The 20,612-nt window shown below is 39.7% G+C and overlaps 1 long non-coding RNA gene across 1 annotated transcript; it reads left to right on the forward strand.

The window, feature by feature from the left end:
- Positions 1 to 767: 767 nt before the first annotated feature.
- On the forward strand, positions 768 to 2,222 carry LOC131404630 (uncharacterized). Its single transcript, XR_009219818.1, has 3 exons — positions 768 to 982; positions 1,510 to 1,673; positions 1,993 to 2,222. It is a non-coding gene; the product is annotated as an uncharacterized LOC131404630 (long non-coding RNA).
- Positions 2,223 to 20,612: the final 18,390 nt, after the last annotated feature.

The following is a 20,612-nucleotide window of genomic DNA, read 5'->3' on the forward strand; positions in this document are numbered from 1 at the left end:
CCCAATTTAGGACTCAGTAGCCATGGCAATGGTGGTACTTCAGATGCCAACAAGTTAACAATTTAGGGCATTCCCTTTCCTATAAAGGGGATTGATGTATGTTGGAAGGTGTATCTGGGGTGAGGATAAAGAACAAAAGACAGGGAGTTGACGAGAGGCTGAGGCTTCTAGTATGTTAGAAATGCTAGAAAATGACAAAAGAATAATTTAAGAATTGCAGTTCATTTAAAAACATTTACATTTAACAAATTAATGTGCCTGTTCTATTAGGCACATTTGCTCCATGATCATTATCCCCTCTAATAACAGATTCACAGCAGTACTTAACATAAAAACCTACCTCCAAGAGATGTGAAGAACTTACCCTCTTGTAAAATAACTGAGTAAAACCAAAAGTTTTAAAATTTCAGAGGCCAATATCACCATTTTGTCACCTCACAAATCCATGTCATATTTTCTTTTATGGGTTTCTGTAATTTTAACAGATGTTTTATAGAACATGACCAACCAGTCAGCATCATGAAAACCTTAGATTTTATTAAAAGGAAGTGATAGGGGAACAGAGTTGGGAAAGAGTTTGACTGAGGTACGTGGGAGTCAGAAGGACAAGAAGGACATGCTTACTGCTCAGGGAGTGAGTACGAAAACCACTGAGGAAGCATGAGGCAGTCTTCCTGCCTGTGTTTTTACTATTGGACCCCTTGTGCCAGGCCAGTTCAGTCAAGGTAGACAAAAGTGTACCTAGACCCACAGGCAGGAGCTGGGAGAAAATAGCATTGAAACTGCTTCAGCTGTCTTAGACCAGATGCTCTGTGTTTATGATGTCCTCTTTGTTTTTGCATCAGTTGCGATGAAAATGAGAAAAAAAGTATTAACTCCTTTGGAAAGGAGAAGTCAAGAAGCAGCAGGTGCTGCTACACCTGCACCCACCACAAGTGGAGATCTGACATCTGAAAGAGCAGAGGAGACTCTTGTGGCTCAGGTAAGCTTGAGGAAGAGAAGCAGTCTGGAAGCCTCACAGAAGAAACTCCGCTATGGTACTTGGCTCTTTATTAATATTTCAACAGCTCAGATTTACCAAGTTGAGGAATTACGGACCATTTATTTGGTGCCAGATAAAGAGCAAGGCACTATAAAAATTTCTATGACATAAATATGATGACATAATCCCCATTATCAAGATGAGTTAACAATCAGATTGGAAATATATCTTGGCCATGCTTTCATAAACCTAGATTTTCTAATTCCAAGACCAGTGCTCTTCCCATCACAACACAGAGGTGATTAGAGAAGTAATGTTTCCTTTTAAGCCAACCATCCCTCTTTTAATACTACCATCTATGTCCACTCTTACCTACTGGCCATCTCTTTAGGTGATAGGTTGGAACTCCGTGGAGTTTCCAAGGACACCACATTCCATATAAATAGAACGAACTACAAAGTAATGAAAATATGTTCTGCTTCTTTTAATACTGAAAACCATTAACAGGAAAATTAAATTACTTTCAGAAAAGAAAAAACACAACCAAAGAAAATACTGGAACAAAAAGGAATAAGGTGACCCGGGAGCAGATTCAACCTATCCTTCAGTAGCCAGCTTATCTGCAACAATGGGCATTCCACCGTCTCTCCAGATCTCATCATCAACTCCATCCTCCACTTCATTAACTGAGGTACACACTTCCTGTTTCTCTTTTCCAAGTTTTCTTCAACCTAGTAATAGTGCAGTCCACAGTTACTGTTGTTAGTCTCAAGTATAACTCTTGTTACTGATTAACTGGCTTTGGCAAAGGTGTTTCCCTTGTTATGGTAAACTGGTAACGCTGATGAGAAACCACATCCAAGAAAAGTCTAATCATTCATAGGAGATTGTCATAGGTAATATCTCAAGTCAGACCACTCTAAGTACTTCTGGTCTGTGGACTTAAACAGTGTGGCTCCATGTTCTATGGACTCATGATCCATCTTTGCCTGCTATACTTCCTATTACAGATAAAACAACTTCATGAAAGTACTCTGCTGCAGCTCAAATAAACCAGGCCACTGTGGAGAAAGGAGATTAGAGGTAAACAAACCTGTCCTCTGTTTTTCTGTTAGCATCCCAGCCATTGGGAAATGCTGTGGATACACAGTGGAGGACTTGGCTCTAATCAGATATCCTTTACCTGAGCCAATTTAGAATAGGGAATATGAGCCACTACATGTCTTTCTCATCACTTGTAATAGCAGAACACTATTTCTTGGGAGGAGGCAATATGAGTCGGACTCTCAAAATGGCCCTAGGTACACCAGGGATAACTGAAAACCCCAGTGTTTGTTGCTTGTAGTGGGCACCGTTCTCCATTTTCAATGCTATCCAAGTTGTTGTTTCACTCTTTTTATTTTCATTAGTCATTTAAGTGGGTAAAGGATATATTTGAATTTACTATTATATTTTAATCTATCTCTTATGTACTTCCTCAATGGCAATGGCCTTATCATCCACAGCTCTGTGCTGCTCTTGCTGAGGATCATGCTTTAATTCAGAAAGATTATTCTGTTTAAATGAGTGTGTTCTTAACATCCATGGCATTTTCTGCTACCTTATACTTCTGCTGGCTAAGCTATACCAGTTCATTAGCCTTTCCTTTCTGCTAAGCAATTCCTTTCTAGCCTGGTCCCAGCTCCAAATATCTGTGAAGATTGTTGTGCCCCAATGTTATGGTTGAGGTTTTAGTCATGAGAAAGTAACTTTGTATTCCTTGCTCAAACTTGTAAGTTTATTTTCCTATTTCTGTCCAACATAGAATCAGATAATGTAAATCCAATGCCAGGTAGCTGCCAGAAGGAAATGTTCTTCCAAAGGGCCCAACGACAGTGATGATACTGAAAGCAACAGAGCCATTCTAATATGACTCCCCAGAAAAGGGAAAAAACACAATTTTCATGCTACTGTGGGCTAGTATGATTTTTTCCAAGTGAAGGTTTTAATTTTTCCAAGTGAAGGTTTTAAACACCAACTTGAAAGAGAAATTCACACAAAAAAAGATCATTGCCATATCAGATTACTTTGAATGGAAAGGAATCCTGGAGATAAATGAAGCATCACCTCTGTCTGAAGCTGGTATTGATCAAAAGATTGAGGTCCCTAACAGCATTATCAAAAGAGCAAATGAAACTCCCAAGATTGATAATCTTTACAAGCAAGCATCAGGAACATTTGTGTATGGGTTGTTTGTGTTACATCAGGTAATCCCTTAAAATTGTTTTTCATTTTCTCCACCAACACCTGAAAGTAAGCCTCTTCGCTTGCCAAAGTCTGCTTGCTGATTGAATACTGGAACCCAAGATCCTCTTTTGACTAGAGGTAGGTGGTCAAGTTTCCACACAACAGGAAATGGGACCTATTACCCTTCTTCTACCCAAGATACCCCCTTGGAATTTCTTTGAAAAAGATTCACTAAGAAATCTTGTCATCATTATGATTATCTATTCTCAGCCACAATGAGCAAAGACAGTGCAGGGTCTAGATCAATAGGGACATGCTAGTAATTTTATCTCCTTAAACTCCAGTTCCAACTGGAGCTCACAGAATTTTATTTTGAATTTTTATAAATTTATGTTGAAGAATGGATTGCTTTACCAAGTTTGAATTCTGGATATGTATTCAAAGTAATAAATGGATTGTCTTATTTTCTCCTAGACACAAATACATTCAACAGCTAGTCATCTGCTCTAACCAATCAGTGCTGTCTCCTCTTATTCGTTTATCATAAAGAGATTATTGAAGAACAGAGAAATATTGAATTGCATGGTACTAGGAAGATAACGTAGTTTGATCCTGTCATTTACAAACCAAAAAATAAACAGGCACAGAGAATGTTACTGATATGTCCATGTCCAAATTCAGGGTAGTAGTTAGTAAAATTCATCCAATTCTTTCCTCCACCAAAATTTACGCTCTGCTATAAACTCTATAAGGACTTTCTCAGACAAGCAAAAAATGAGGGAATTTGTTACCAGGAGACCTGCCTTGAAAGAAATGTTAAAAGAGATACTTCAGGAAAAAGAAAAACATCAAAGTCAGAGACTCAAGTCTACAAAAAAAGAAAGGAAGTACACCAGAGAAGGAATAAATGAAGGCAAAATGAAATCATTTATTTTTCTCCTTCTTAAATGATCTAACACATGACAATTTGCTCAAAATAATAACAGCAATGTATGCATCAGTGATTATAGCTTATGGATAAGTGCAATGAATGACAGCAATGATTTCAGGGACAGGAGAAAGTAATTGGGAATACACTGATATAAAGTACTTGCACTACCTGTGAAAGGTTATATAGTGTTATTGAAAGAGGACTCAGATTTAATTGTAAATTTATATTTCAAACTCAAGGACAACCCTAAAACAAGTTTCAGAAAAGTATCATTGATATGCTAAGAAATGAACAAAATGTAATTGTATAAAATGTTCAATTAAAAATCAGAAAAAAAATAGAAAAAGAGTGGAAGACAAAAAATAACAAAAAAAAGTGCAATGAAAAGAAACAGTAACAAATACGGTAGATGCTAATCCAACATATCAGTAATCACTTTAAATATCAATGGTCTAAATATATGAATTGAAAAATAGAGATTGCCAGAATGGCTAAAAATTAAGAAACAAATACATGTTGTGTATAAGAAACTTACTTTTAATATAAAGACACAGATAGATCAAAAGTAAAGGGATGAAGAATGATATACCATGCTAATGTTAATCAAAAGAAAGCTGGATTTGTTATAACAATTTCATACAAAACAACTTCAGAACAAAGAAAATTATAAGGGATAGAGAGGGGCATTGCATACTGATAAAGGGATCAATTCCCCAAAAAGATATAACAATCTTAACACGTATGCTCCTAAGAGCAGAGTGTCAAAATGCGTAAGGCAAAGATTGACAGAACTACGAGGAGAAATAGATGAATCCACTGTTGCAGGTGGAGACTTCAACACTTGTTTATCAGTAATTGACAGATCCAGCAGGCAGAAAATAAATAAGGACATAACTGAACTAAACAACACCATCAACCAAATTAGACATAAGTGACATGTGCAGAGTACTTCACTCAACAACAGCAGAATGCACATTCTTCTGAAGCTCACATGGAACATTCACCAAGAAAGACCATATTCTGGGCCATAAAACATCCTTTAAGATACATAAAAGAATGGGAATTATACAATGGACGCTCTAAGACTACAATAGAATTAAACTAGAAATCAACAACAGAAAGATAGCTGAAAATCCCAAGATACTGTAAGATTAAAAAACATACTTCTAAATAATACATGAATCAAAGAAGAAGTCTCAAGAGAAATTTTTAAATATTCTGAACTAAATAAAAATGAAAATACAACTTATCAAAATTTGTGGGATGGGGCAAAGCAGTGCTTAGAGTGAAATTTATAGCACTGAATTCATGTATTGCATCAGTATTGGAAAACTGATTCTAAAGTTTGTATGGAGAGGCAAAAAACCCAGAATAGCTAACACAATATTGATGTAGAAGAACAAAGTCAGAGGACTGGTACTATCTGACTTCAAAACTAACTATAAAGCTACAGTAATCAAGACAGTGTGGCATTGGTGCAAGAATAGGCAAACAGATCAATGGAACAGAATAAAGAATCCAGAAACAGACTCACACAACTACAGTCAGCTAATCCTTATAAAGGAGCAATGGCAATTCAATGGTGAAAGGACAGTCTTTTCAACAAACAGTGCTGGAACAACTAGACACCCAGATGCAAAAAAATAAATTTACAAATAGATCTTAAACTTTTCACAAAATTAACTCAAAAGGGATCATAGACTTGAATGTAAAACACAAAACCATAAAAACTCCTAGAACATAACACAGGAGAAAATCTAGATGACCTTGGGTATGTTGATGATTTTTTTGATATAACATGCAAAGCACAATCCATGAGAGAAAAATGTGATAAGCAAGACTTTATTAAAATTAATAACTGTTCTGAGAAAAATATTTTTCAGAGACTGAAATAACAAGACACAGGCTGGGAGAAAACAGTTGCAAAAGACGTTTCTAATAAAGGACTGTTATCCAAAGATAAGAACTCTTAAAACTCTTATGAACTCTTAAAACTCAACAAGAAAACATACAACCCAATTTGAAAATGGGTGAAAGATCTACATATTTAAATCCACTGAAACACAAATCCCACCCCAGACCATTTAAATCAAATCTTGATGTCAGGCCCACCTGGCATCTGTACATAAACTTTGTCCAAGAGCCTGCAGAAATGATATCTTTCTACCTGGACAGTGGTGGTGAGCACAAAAAATATAGAGGCTAACTGGGAGACCACTTGGATTTATCTACTTGATGATGGGAGTACTCACTGGTTGCATCCAGAGTCAAGCAGAATTTAGGCTCGTCAAACAGAAAGGCAGTGCTTCTGAAGGGTTCCCTGGAGGCAGAGAGATTATGTGGACTGAAAAGAGTCAAATACCATTCACCCAATGTATCTTGCATTCACTTTTTCCTTCTCCTGAAGCTCTCTGTTGAGGCTGGTGAGATAGGAAGACAAAAGATTAGATCCAGAGGGTTTGGATGCCACAACATTCCAGCTGGTCCTGACTGGAGGCCTAAGGGTAGGGTCCAATGGCATGAGGGTATCCTTTCAAATGGGAGGCAGGAAACCATCCTCCTCTGACTGGGGTGAAGCATGGCTGCCCTGGAGCAGGAGCGAGACAGAGAGAGAGCGTGAGCAGAAGTTTCTCGGTGCACTGGCAGACAATGAGGTGATGATGGAGACTCCACTCTCCCTGAAAAGTATAGTCATCACACGCAACACACACAGCACATATGGAGAGCCAAAACAACGGCTTCAACTTTATGAATAAATTGTGTTGAATTCACATGTGGCACCCCAGTGAATACAGGCTTCTGAGGCATTGTGGATTCCCAGATATCCTATGTCTTTAGGCCTTTTTCTATCAATATTGTTACATGTTATGATTTTTTTTGTCTCATTTTTCTTGCTATGTTATACCTATAAAAACCTAAGGCCAACAGTTCAGAAAGTAGATGTGCATCTCATCCTGGTTCTAGCCTTCTAAGACAGAACAATGTCTTTAAGGGCAAGAAATCCCTGAGACCAGTTAGTTCCTCTTGGTTAGATTGACTCTACAAGCCCCACAAAGATAACAGAGAACCTTGTTGAAAGGGCTATGCTATCATTGCTTCAGTGGATGAAATCAGTACCATCAGTAGTTTTGGTTCACCCTTTCATGTGAAATCTGGGGCTGTTTTGACTTCATGGTCTCTTCTTTCAGGTATTTTCCTCATATTTTATGCTTGCTTATTAGCCCCTGAGCATTCATTAATATCTGAGGGTCAGTGATTCTTGTTCTTCTTCATCTTCATGGTTTTCTGAAAACAAATTCAGAAATGTCCAGACAGAAGTTAAAAAGTGCCCCTTCTCCTGTTACAAACACAAAGGCTGATCTGAGCACGGAGACATCAATTATCTATGTGTGAAGTCAGGATACACTGAGAGAACTGTACTGAAAGTTCCATGTTTAACTTTAAAGAAATGTCTCCATCATGGCATGCTCTGATTTTAATTGGTCAAATGTCAAATATGTTTTGTCTCCATATCACTGGATACTTGTCCAGTTCCCCTCTGGAATTCTCTAGTTATATCCTCACTCTTTCCACTAATCTGGTTCACAGACTCAGTGGTTCTATATCCCCTCACAACTTTCACATTGACCCTACTCCATTCTTTAAAAGGAGGATAAAAAACCCTATGCCACACCCCTCTATACATCCCAGCACTTCATGGGTTCATCCAAGTTGGCTTTTACAGTGTAAGAGGGGAAAATTTTCTTTATGAAAAGTATTCTAGTATAAATCAACGTATCTACCACCAGAATCTACTATTTTAACTAAATAAACCCGAGAGAGTTAGGAATTTCATCCTTTTTGGAAGTACATTCATGAGCATTCCATTATTTGATAGTGATAGCTACCATGCAACACATTTTTTGACCCACTTTACAGATAAGGAAACAGAAATCCAGGAAGGATAAATCAATCACTCACCTACAGTTATTAAAGCCAATGATGAGGCAAGAACCTGAGAAACTCATGCTTAGACCAGGACTCTTTTCACTCTGACAAGCTGCCTCCTGTCACATCCTCCTTTCTGTGCTCTAACACCGGGTGGATGCTGCGTCCTAAACCAAAGGCCATGGTCCGTCAGGGAGGAATCAGACACTTGGAACACTATGACCACCACCTGGTGCATTTCTCCTCTCTGCTCCCGCCCAGCCAATCCTGGTACTGTCATGGCCCCAAATGTGACATGGAAACCAGGAGAGCTTTCTAAGTGTAATTCTGCCTCATTTTTGGTGAACCACATTTTTTTCCCTGCATTTTACATGCATTGACCCAGTGAAAACATGCTCCTGAGGCATTATAGACCCCAAGAGGTCTTGTAACTTCTAGGGTTCCTTCTCTAAATGTTGAGACAAAACATGAATGTTTACTTTGTATGTTTACATTCCTTTTTATGAAATACCTGCAAACAAGCTAAGGCCCACATGCAGAGAAGCAGATATGTATTTTACACTGAGTTCCAACCATACAGAAGAGAAGTCATCTCTGACAGTGCAAGAAATCCCTAGGCCTGGATAGTTCACTTTGAGTGAGACATACTACAGATACTACAAAGACAATACACAATCCAGATTAGTGGGGTGAATGAAACCAGTACAATCAGCAATTTTTGTTCCCTTGTACCAGGAAAGCACTACTTTTGACCTCTGGGCCTGTTCTTTCCAGAGCCTTCTCCATATTTTACTTGCACATTACCCTTCCTGATCTTTCATTATTACCTGGGGGTCAGTGATTCCAGTTGTTCTTCATCTTCATCTTCAAGATCTTCTGCAAACAAATTCAGAAAAGTCCATTTAGACATTAAGTAATTTCCCTTCACCCATTATAAACACAGGGGCCTATCTGGGCATGGGGACGTAAATTATCTATGTATGAGTTCAGAAAGATCTCATGTTTTGTCTTTAAAGAAAAGGCCTGCCACAGTATTCTGACTAATCAGACAAAGTGGCCCTGATCTGATGGATCACCAGAATGACATGCTTTGTGTTGAACCAGATGAAGAGCTAAACTTGTTACCCAAATGAAGAGATACTTTTCCAGCTACCCTCGGGGCTTCTTCAGGTGTATCCTCCCTCCTGCCACAAAGCTGGTTCCCAAGTTCAGTGGCTCTATGTCTCATCATGGCTTTCACATAGAATCTCCTTCTTTCTCTAAGGAGAAGAAAAATAATTCTGTCCCATGACTCTCATATATCTTCATACTTCATGGAGACTTCCATGTCTGCTTCTACTGTTTATGAGGAAAGATTCCCTCCATGTTAAATGCTAAACATTCTAGTGTAAACCAACATCCCACTCTCATATTCTACTACATTAAGAACTTAAATCAACCCTGTGAGTAACTTTATTCTTTTGAACATACACTCATGAACATTCCCTATTTGAATGCTATAACTACCATACAACTCATTGTTCACCATTTTAGAGACGAGGAAACAGAAATCCAGGAAGGATAAAGCAATCCCTGCCCACTATTAGTAAAGATGGCACTCAGGGTGGAGCCTGGGAACTTCCACACTTAGCTCAGGGCTCTATTTACTCTAACAAGCTGCCTCCTATCATGTCCTCCTTTCTGTTGGGTGGATGGTACCTCCTGCCCTAAAGGCCCCTGTCCATCAGGGAGGAAGCAGAAGGTTGGAACACTACAACTTCCACATTGTGCATTTCTCTTCTCTGCTCCTACCCAGCCAGTTCTGGTTCTGTCATGGCCCCAAATGTGACATGGAAAACAGGAGAGCTGGTAAAAGCAATATGAGTGGAGATGTGGAGTCTCTTGTGAGCCAGGGACCTTGGAGTGGCTCAGCACAATCAGGACCTGTGGCTACCTTACCTGAGCTGAGCTTGTGGGCAAGGTGCTCTGCCAGCCTCTGTCTCTCAGCCAATTGTTCTTGGAAGCCCTGTCCCTGGTAGTTGTCAAGGTCACTGTGGGTGAGGAGGTCCTTGAGTTACCAATCGAGTAGGAAAGACTTATCTCTCCCTTCCTATAACTTCTGGCATAACCAGGTCAGCTCTCATGCATGATCATGAATTAGGAAATCATATTTCCTAAGGTTGGATAGAAAATATGTCAGAATGGAAATGGGGTAGTGATAAGTGATAAGAACTTTAACAAAGATTTCTATGAATGCATTCCCAAGGAGCCTTCCAAGCAGAATTCTGGCACATGTTCAGTGACTGCTCATAATTTTTTTGAATATTTACATGCAGAAGAAAGTGAATTCCTGAAGCACTGTATATTTAGATCTTATGCCTTCTTCATATGAATTTTCTTTCTTTTTTTTTTTTGTTTAGTTACTTTTCTTTCTGTGAAATACCTGCCAATGAGCTAAGGCCAACAGTGGAGAAAGCAGATATGTAGTCCTCCCTGATTTTAACCATGTAGGGGAGAACAGGCGGTGTGTGTGTGGGCACACAAACCTATGAGCACTGTTAATCCCCCTGGATGACTCCATATTATTCAATTTAAGAAATTAATAACAAGTGGCAATCAATACAGCAACAGCAAAGAAAGCAAGCAACATTATTAAAAGAAATACTTTGCGGTTGACTGATTGAATGAAATAGGTATATTCAATAGTTTCTGTTTTTCCCTAAGATTTCCACATGAAATCTCCAAATATCACCTGAGCATTAACAATCCATGATTATCAGAGTTACCTCGGGGCCATTGACTCTTATCCTTCCTCATTCTTATGATCATTTTTTCTGCAAGTGAAGTCAGACAGAGCCAGTCACATTACACAGCTCCTGCTTCACACACCGCAAACACATGGAGCTGATATAATCATGGGGATATAAATATTTTCTGGGCAAAACCAGGATATTCTGAGAGGAACATTGCAGGAGGCCTCAAGATGTGTCTTGCGAGAAGTAGCTGGGCTTGCTTTCCTGAGCCATCGAGTATAGTTCCTGATCTGATAGATCATCAACACATGACCACTGCTTGAATACTGGACAGACAGTTAAACATTTTTTTTTCCCTAGAGATCATGGACAACTTGTCTCGCTGCTTTCTAGATGTGTTGTTTCAACTTGCCCAATCAGATACCCTAGTTTTTGTCGGTTTAGATGAGAACAGACATTGCAACTAGACTGATGGATGCCATCTATAAACTCTCATAAAGGAAAGAATCTTTGGTGCTTCAGAGTGCACAAATCCTTGGCCATTCTGGATAGTGGAGGGTGCAAGGGCCCAGCCTTGCATTCCACGAAAATTCTAATACAGGCATAGATAGTGGTGTTTATGTTCTGGTACACAGAAGGCTGCTTATCAACTACAAGCCAACTAGGAGGAGAGGGACTGGAGCTCAGAGAAGAGGAATCATGGTAAAAATATCTCCAAAGATATAGGCAAAACCATCAACTTCTTTGGACAGCCATAGATGCTCAAAACACTGTTCAGGAATAACAATTAGCAAGACAATTGAAGTAGAGATGACATGTCCCATTGTCAAAAGGTCTGTCAGACAAACTCAGTGCATAAGCAGTATGAGGGGCAGAGAGTCTGCCATGTACCCACATTCTCCTTGCTCTGGACTACCTTGGTTCTAACAGCTTGCATTCTCCAGTGAGTTCCACTATGACAGAAGTGTGACCTGGGACTAGAAAGAGTTTAAAGCTACCTGACATACCTGATGTTTGTCTTAAACCTGAGTCCTAGATTCTGATTCAAACCAAGAAGGTCTCTAAGATGTTTCTCTACCTGGACAGAGGAGTGAGTGCAAAGAATGTGGAGGCTACAGGGGAGAGCTTTTGGAGATTCATTCTCTTTACAATGGAGTACTCACTGGTTACATCCAGAGCAGAGCAGACATGCTCATCAGATGGGACAGTGGTACTTTTGGGAAGCTGGTGGGAGTCATACAAATCATGGTGACTGGAAGGAGTCAAACACTGTTCATTCAATGAGTCCTGATGCACATCATTTATTTCCTTCTACTTATGCCACTCCCTGCTGAGCCCAGAGGCACAAAGAGAACAGAATATTAAACAAGGAAGGATTAGATACCACGACTTCCCAGCTGGTCCTGATTGGAAGCCTAAGTGAGAGGTCACAGAAAGCAGAGGGGCTATCTCTTGAAAGAGGAGAAAGAAAACAATCCTCCTCTCACTAGGGCAGAGTATGGCTGCTCTAAGGGCTGGAGGCAGGGAGAGCAGCATGTACTCAGTGCACTGGCCAGATAACATGCTGATGAGGAAGGAGATTCAACTCTCCCTGTATGGAACAGTCATGACATGCAACACACAATGAGAACTATAACAATGGCTCTCCCTTGTGCATAATTTTGTTGAATTTCATGTACACTGTCCCAATGAATCCAGGTTCCAGAGACATTGTCAACTCCCCAATATTTTGTTCCTTCCAGGCCCTTTTCTTTCCATATTGTGATATAATATCAACTTTTTTTTTTCCAGTTACATTTCTTGCTGTGAAGTCCCTGCCAACCTTGCAGAAAGAAGATATACATCTCTTCCTAGTTTTCCTCTTACAGGAGAGAACACGTGGTCTCCCTCAGTGCAGGAACACCTGAGATTAGTTCACCTTGCACCAGACTGACTCTAGGTTACAAAACTTGAGAAATTAGTGGGAAGTAGAAACCAATATAAGAACTGCCAAGACAACCTTCTTAAAAGGGATATTCGTTTTTTGCTGAGTGAATAAAATAGGTGTGTTCAGCACTTTCTATTTTTCCTGGATCTGACATCTCCAGATGTCACTATTGCATTGACAACCCATGATTATGAAGTACCTGGAGACCATTGGCTCATGTCTTTCCTCCTCCTCATGATCCTTTTGATTTCCTGCAAATAAGTTTAGACAAGGCCAGTCATATCACACAGTTCCCACATCACACATTATACAGAGGTCTTTGCAAGCATAGGGATATCAGTATTCTCTGGGAAAAAAAAACAGGATCTTCTGAGAGGAACACTGCAGGAGGCCTCAAGTTGGGCCTTGTGAGAGGTGGCCAGGCTTGCCTTCCTGACCCATCAAATGAACTGACTCAGACCGTGGATCATCATCACCATGTCCTCTGCCCTGAGTCAAGCAAACAGCAGTTAAACAGGTCTTTTTCCCCAGAGATCATAGGGAACATGTCTTGTAGCCTTCAATAGATGCTTCTGAAAGATTCAGCTTTGCTCCAACAGACACCCTAGTTATTGTTGAGATAGATGAGATTATATACTAAGACTAGACTGATGGATGAAACCTATACACCCCAACTAGGAAAGAATATTTGGTGTTTTAGAGAGGCCAAGATCCTTGGCAATTCATAGAGGTGGGGACACCAGGGCCCATGCATTGTTTCCAGGGAAAACTCCAGACATAGAAAGACAGGTGTCTTTGTTTTGGTACTCAAATGACTGCTTAGCAAGGACAAGATATCTTAGAAGTGAGAGAGACTGGATTTCAGAGCTGAGGAACCATGGTAACAACATCTCCAAAGATATAGGCAAGATTGGAACCTACTTGGACAGTCATTAATGCTCGGTTCAGGAACACAATTAGTAAGAAAATTGTGGGAGAGATCAGAGGTCCCAAAAGAAGGAGCTCATGCAGACCCCCGCTATGCACATGCATTGGTGGTGGCTGAGAGTTTACTATGATCTCTTCAATCTTCCCACCCTGGTTTGCCTGGTGTTCATCACTCAATACTTGGCATTGGAAGCAAGAGTGACAGAGGTTTGGCCTGGGGCCAGGAAGAGTGTAAATCTACCTGACTTACCTGATATCTGTGCTTAAAACTGAGTCCTAGATTCTGATTCAAACCAAGATGGGTCTCCAGGGCCTCCTGGCAGAGACATCTCCGTAACTGGACAAATGAGTGAGGCAAAAAGAATATGGAGGCTACCTGGGAGACCATTTGAAGCTTTATTCTCTTTACAATGGAGTACTCACTGGCTACATCCAGAGCAGAGGAGACATGCTCATCAGACAGGATGGTAATACTGTCGGGACAGTGGCAGGAGTCAGATAAGTCATGGTGACTGGGAAGAGTCAAACACTGTTCATCCAATGAGTCCTGAATCACATCATTCATTTCTTCCTTCTCCTGTAGCTCCCTGCTGAGCCCAAAGGCACAAAGAGAAAAGAATATTAAACAAGGCAAGATTGGACACCAGGACTTCCCAACTGGTTCTGATTGGAAGGCAAAATGAGAGGTCACAGAAGGCAAAGAGGCCATCCCTTGAAATAGGAGGAAGATAGCAATCCTTCTATGACTAGAACTAAGTGATGCTACCAAGGTGGTGGGAGAGAGAGCAGCAGGTGCTCACTGTACTGTCCAGATAAAAAGTTTCTGAGAAAGGAGACTCAACTCTCCCTGGATGGTACAGTTATGACACACAGCACACAGTGACAACCACAACAGCTCCTACAACTCCAAAGCATAAGTTTTGTTCCACTCTTCTTACAGAGGTGCAGTGAATAATGTCTCCTGGGGCATTGCTGACTCCCAGAGATCTCATGCCTTCTAGGCCTCTTTCTCTCAATATTGTGACACAATATGAATTTTTTTGTATGGTTATATTTCTTGCTATGAAATCTCTGCCAACAAACAGGCCAACTGTGCAGAAAGAAGATATGCATCTCATCCTGGTTTTCCCCGAATAGAACAGAACAGGTGTTCTCCCTGAGTGCAGGAAATTTCTGAGATTGGTTAGTTCACCTTGTGTCAAACTGATTCTAGGTTACTAAACTTGAGAAGTTAGTAGAAGGTGGAAACCAATGTAAGAACTCTCAAGAAAACAGACAGCAATCTTAAAAGTGATAATTTGAGGCTGGGTGATTGGATGAAATAGGTATATTTGGCACTTTCTGCTTTTCCCTGGATTTGAGATCTTCAGATGTCATTACATTCACAGCCATGATTATCAGAGTTATCTGGCGGCTATTCACTTTTCTCTTTCCTCATTTTTCTGATCCTTTCAAGTTTCTGCAAATAAATTCAGACAGGGCCAGTCACAATAAAAAGTTGCCTCTTGACACATTACAAACCCAGGGGTCTATTTAAACACAGGGACATAAGTATTCTTAGTGTGAGAACAGGATATTCTGAGAATATTCTAGGAGGCCTCAGGTTGGGCCTGAACATTTTCAGGTCTCAAAGGTGACCAAGCTTCCTTTCTTGAGTCATTGGGCAGACTGTCCTTGACCTGGTAGATCAATATCACGATGTCCTCTGCCCTGAATCTGGGCAAACATTAAACACATCTTTTCTCCTAAAGGTCATGAGGAGCTTGTTCGGTTGCTGTCTAGAAATGTTTCTGCAAGATTCAGCTCTTATTCCATCAGATAACCTGATTGTTGTTCATTTAGATGAAGTTATACACTGAGACTAGACTGATGGAAGGAATTTATTCATCCACAAATAGGAAAGAATATTTGGTGCTACCTAGAGAACAGGATTCTTGCCATTCAAAGAGGTGAAGGGTGCCAGAGTCCATGCCATACCTTCAGGGAAAATTCCAGACACATTCAAGAGATATTTATCTTTTGGTACTTAGATGGTTTCTTATTGAAGACAAGCCAACTTAGAAGAGAGAGAGACTGCAGCTTGGAGTTGAAGAACCATGGTAAGAGGGTGACAGAGATTAGGCCTGGAACTAGGAAGAGTGCAAAACTGCCTGATGCATCTGATGTCTACCCTTAAAACTGAGTCCTAGATTCTGATTCAAACCAAGATAGGTCTCTGGGACCTGATGGAAGAGATGATATCTCTCTATCTGGACAGAGGTATGAGAATATGGAGAAAGAATATGGAGGCTAGCTGAGGGCACCAGTTGGAGCTTTATTCTCTCTATGAAAGGAGTACTTACTAGCTACATCCAGAGCAGAGCAGCCTGCATGCTGATCAGACAAGAAGACAGTGGTGCTGGGAGGCTGTTGGGCATCAGACAGGTCATAGTGACTGGAAAAAGTCATATGGCATTCATCCAGTGAGTCCTACAGGACTTCATTCCCTTTTTCCTTCTATACCTCTCTGCTCAGGCTAGTGGGATAAAGAATATGATTAAACCAAGAGGAATTGGATACCAGATTCTTAGGTGGTCCTCACTTGAAGCATGAGGAGTGGTCACAGAAGGCAAGGGACAGTTCCCTCAAAGAGAAAGAAAACAATCCTCCTATGATGACGGCAGGGTGTGCCTGCCTTGGAGGGCAGGAGAGAGAGGAGGAGGTGCTCAGTGAACCGGCTGGATAACATTTGATAAGGAAGGAGACTCAATTCTACCTGTATGGTATAGTCATGTCACGCAGCATACACGGAGAACCAAAACAGTGGTTCAATCTTGTTTGGAAATTGTGTTGAATTATTCATACAGCAGCCCAGGGAATACAGGTTCCTGAGACATTGTAGATTCCCAGAGATCCTGTGCCTTCTAGACCACTTCCTATCAATATTATGACATGACTTGATTTTTTTTTTGTCTAGTTACATTTCTTACTGTGAAATCCCTGCCAACAAGCTAAGGCCAACCATGCAAATAGCAGATATGCATCTTGTCTGAGTTTAGCCATGTAGGAGACAACAGACGGATTCTGCCAGCAGAAAAAATTCCCTGAGACTGGTTAATTTCCCTTAGGTAAAATTGACAAGTACCACAAAGACAATTGACAATCTTTTTAGAAGGCTATTTCCTTACTGGTTAAGTGAACGTAATCATTCAATCAGCAGTTTTTTTACCTTTGCATTCGAAATCTGTAGCTACTTTTGACCTCTTAGTCTGTTCATTTGGGGAACCTCCTCATGTTTTACCCATCTTCTTCCAGGCTCTGATCATTCACTGTTACCTGAGGTCCAGTGATGCTTTTTCTTCTTCATTCTCCTCATCTTCATGATTTTCTGCAAACAATTTCAGAAATGTCCAGTCAGGCATTAAGCAGTTCCACATCACCCATTACAAACGCAGTGGCCTATCTGGGCTTGGAGATATAAACACCTACATATGATTTCAGGATACAGTGAGAGAATTGTACTGAAAGTTCTCTTATTTTGTATTTAAATAAATGGCCTGGCTTTCTTTATGACCAATCAGATAAAACTTCTCTATTCTAGTGTATCATCATCACAGCATGCTCTGCCTAAAATTGGAGAAAATGTTAAAACTGTCTTTTGTTCCCAAGATCACCATATACTTGGCCAGCTTCTATCTGGACTCCTAATGCCATATCATCCATATTGGCATAAAGCTGGTTCCTAGGGACAGTGGGAACTTTCTCCAAGCAGACAATAAACAATCCTCTTGCTCTCCCCTCAAAACGTCTGGAGAGACTTCCAGTTTCTGGTCCAGCATGTAAGGATCTTGGAAGTCATCACCCCTGTCTTCACAACAAGAAAAAACCTGAACCAACTGAAATTAACCACTCTTCTTAGTTCCATTAGAGAATGAAGGTCAGAGGGCAAACCACTGCCCCAAAAACTGGAGATACAGACAGGCAAGATGACTACAGAGAATTACTACTTACTGGAGCAGAAACTCAGGAGCAAAAACCTGGGTGGAAACCAGTAACAGCGTAGCAAAACTTAAGGTATAATTGACTAATTGCTGGAGACTCTGTGTGGAGAAGTTTGAGTTGAAAACACCAGGGGAGCAGTCTTAGGAAGGCCCCCATGCTTCTGAAGAGATATATTCCTGGGAGAACTACCAGTTTCTTGCAGTGGAGACTGCAGAAAAATCCCCTCTTGCTTCTGGCCAGGGGAGGGGAAAGTAGCCATTTTGAAATACATCCAGAGCATTCTGTTTTTCTTGACAAGGCCTGCCTTCTAAGAAACTATTTTACCAGACCCTACCCAACTGAGATTTTAGCAGATCCTAACTGACCTGGGGGGAGGGTAAAGACCCAATTCCAGCCCCAACTAGCCTTCTTTTTTCACCTAAAGAGTGTTGAGGGAGAACCCTGAGAAGTACTCGTGCAGGTCACTCCCAGGGTCACAGGCTCACTGAAGACAGACCTAATCACAGGACTGTAGAATGTTTCCACACACATAAACCTCAGCACTGTATCAGTAGGGCTCCTATATGATAACAGAGTAATACAATTGAAAAAACTGCAAGACCTCATTTAAGCAGAAATCTCTAGGGAAACTCAAGACAAGAGAGGAGACAAAAACAAGAATGCCAGAGGAGATTTAAGCCTCTGACACCTACAGCTACACTAAACAGTAAAAACAGCCTAACCCCTAGCCAGATAAAGACAAAACCTCATACTAAGGCCCGCTTACCTCAAATCCTTTTACCCAGTACAACATGTTTGACGTCCAACAAAACATTAAAAGACATACTATAAGACAAAAAACACAGTTTAAAGAAACAGAGCAAGCATCAGAAACAGACTCAGCTATGGCAGACCGTAATTATCAGACCAAAACTTTAAAACGACTATAATTAATATGCTAAGGGTTCTAATGGGAAAAGTGGACAGCATGCAAGAATATATGGGTAATGTAAGTAGGAAGATGGAAATCTGAGAAAGAATTCAGAGGAAATGCTAGAAATCAAAAACACTGTAACAGAAATGAAGAATGTCTTTCATGGGATCCACAATAGATTGGACATGGCTGAGGAAAGAATCAGTAAGCTTGAAAAATATCAGTAGAAACTTCTAAAACTGAAATGCAAAAGGGAAAATGAATGAAAAAGAACAGAATATGCAAGAACTATGTTACAATTACAAAAGGTGTAAGATATGTGTAATAGGAAATCAGAAGGAAAGGAAAAAATAAGAAATATTTGAAGCAATAATGACTGAGAATTTCCCTAAATTAATTCTAGACACCAAATCACAAATCCAGGAAGTGCAGAGACTACCAAGCAGGGAAATGCCAAAAAATACCAAAAATACCAAAAAAATACCAAAACATCTAGGAATATGATACCTAAACTGCAGAAAACCAATGGCAATAAGAAAATCTTAAAATAAGCCAGAGGAAAAACATCTACCTACAGAAGAGCAAGGATAAGAATTATATCAGACTTGTCTGCAGAAACCATGCAAGCAAGAAGAGAATGGAGTGTGAGAAAAAAAACCTGCCAACCTAGAATTCCGTATCCAGTTAATTATCCTTCAAAAGCAAAGTAAAAATACAGACTTTTCCAAACAAACAAAAATTGAAAGAATTGGTCACCAGGAGACCTGTCTTGCAAGAAATGTTAAGGGGCCAGCCCAGTGGTGTAGTGGTTAAGTTTGAGCACTCCGCTTTGACGGCCCAGGGCTCGTGGGTTCAGATCCCGGGCACAGACTTATGCACCACTCATTGAGCCATGCTGTAGCAGGCATCGCATACATAAAATAAAGGATGATAGGCATGGATGTTAGCTCAGGGCAATCTTTCTCAGCTAATAGAGGAAGATTGGCAACAAATGTTAGCTCAGGGCTAATCTTCCTTACAAAAAAAAAAGAAATATTAAAAGAATTCCACAGAACAAAGGAAAATGATATAGGTCAGAAACTTGGAACTACGCAAAGAAAGGAAGAGCATTAGAGAAGGAATAAATTAAAACAAAATTGTTTATTTATCTTATTCTTGATTAACCTAACTGATAACAGTTCAAAATAATAGCAGCTATAATGTACTCAATGACTACAGGTTATGAATAAGTGAAATTAATGACAGTAATGCTATCATGAATGGGAGGAATGAATTGGGAATACTCTGTTACAAGGTACAGGCACCTTCACACGTAATGATATAATGTTATAAGAAAGAGGACATGGATTAGTTGTAAATGTATATTGCAAACTCAAGGGCAACCACTGAAAAAGATTTTTTTTAAAGCAAAAAAAATATAGAAGTATGATTGATATGCCAAGAGAGGAGCAAAAAATGGAATCACATGAAATTCTTATTTAAAACCAGAGAAGGCAGAAAAAGAGTGAAAGACAAAAAAAGAAAAAAAGCAATGACTATAAAACAGTAACAAATATGGTAGATATTAATCCAAGTATTTCAATAAACACCTTCAACATCAATTGTTTAAATAAAATTAAAGATTAAATTAAAATTTAAAGATAGACTGTCGGAGTGGATAAAAAAATAAGACTTAATTATATGTTTTCTATAAGAACTCCACTTTAAATAAAAAGACACAGAATAAAAGTAAAAGGATGGAGAAAGATATACCATACTAATACTAATCAAAAGAAAGATGAAATAGCTATATTAATTTCAGACAAAGCAGACTTCAGAGCAACGAAAATAATCAAGGACAAAGAGGACAAAAAAGAGGTCAGTTCTCCCAGAAAATATAACAGTTCTGCACCTAGCAGAAGAGCACCAAAATACATGAGGCAAAAACTGAGAACTGCAAGGAGAAATAAATGGATTCAATATTATATCTGGAGATTTCAGCACCCCCCTGTCAGAAACAGACAGATCCAGTAGGTAGAAAATCAGTAAGGACATAGTTGATATAAACAGCACCATCAATCAACTGG

The sequence above is a fragment of the Diceros bicornis genome, chromosome 4, assembly GCF_020826845.1.
Source record: "Diceros bicornis minor isolate mBicDic1 chromosome 4, mDicBic1.mat.cur, whole genome shotgun sequence".
Taxonomy (NCBI): Eukaryota; Metazoa; Chordata; class Mammalia; order Perissodactyla; family Rhinocerotidae; genus Diceros; species Diceros bicornis.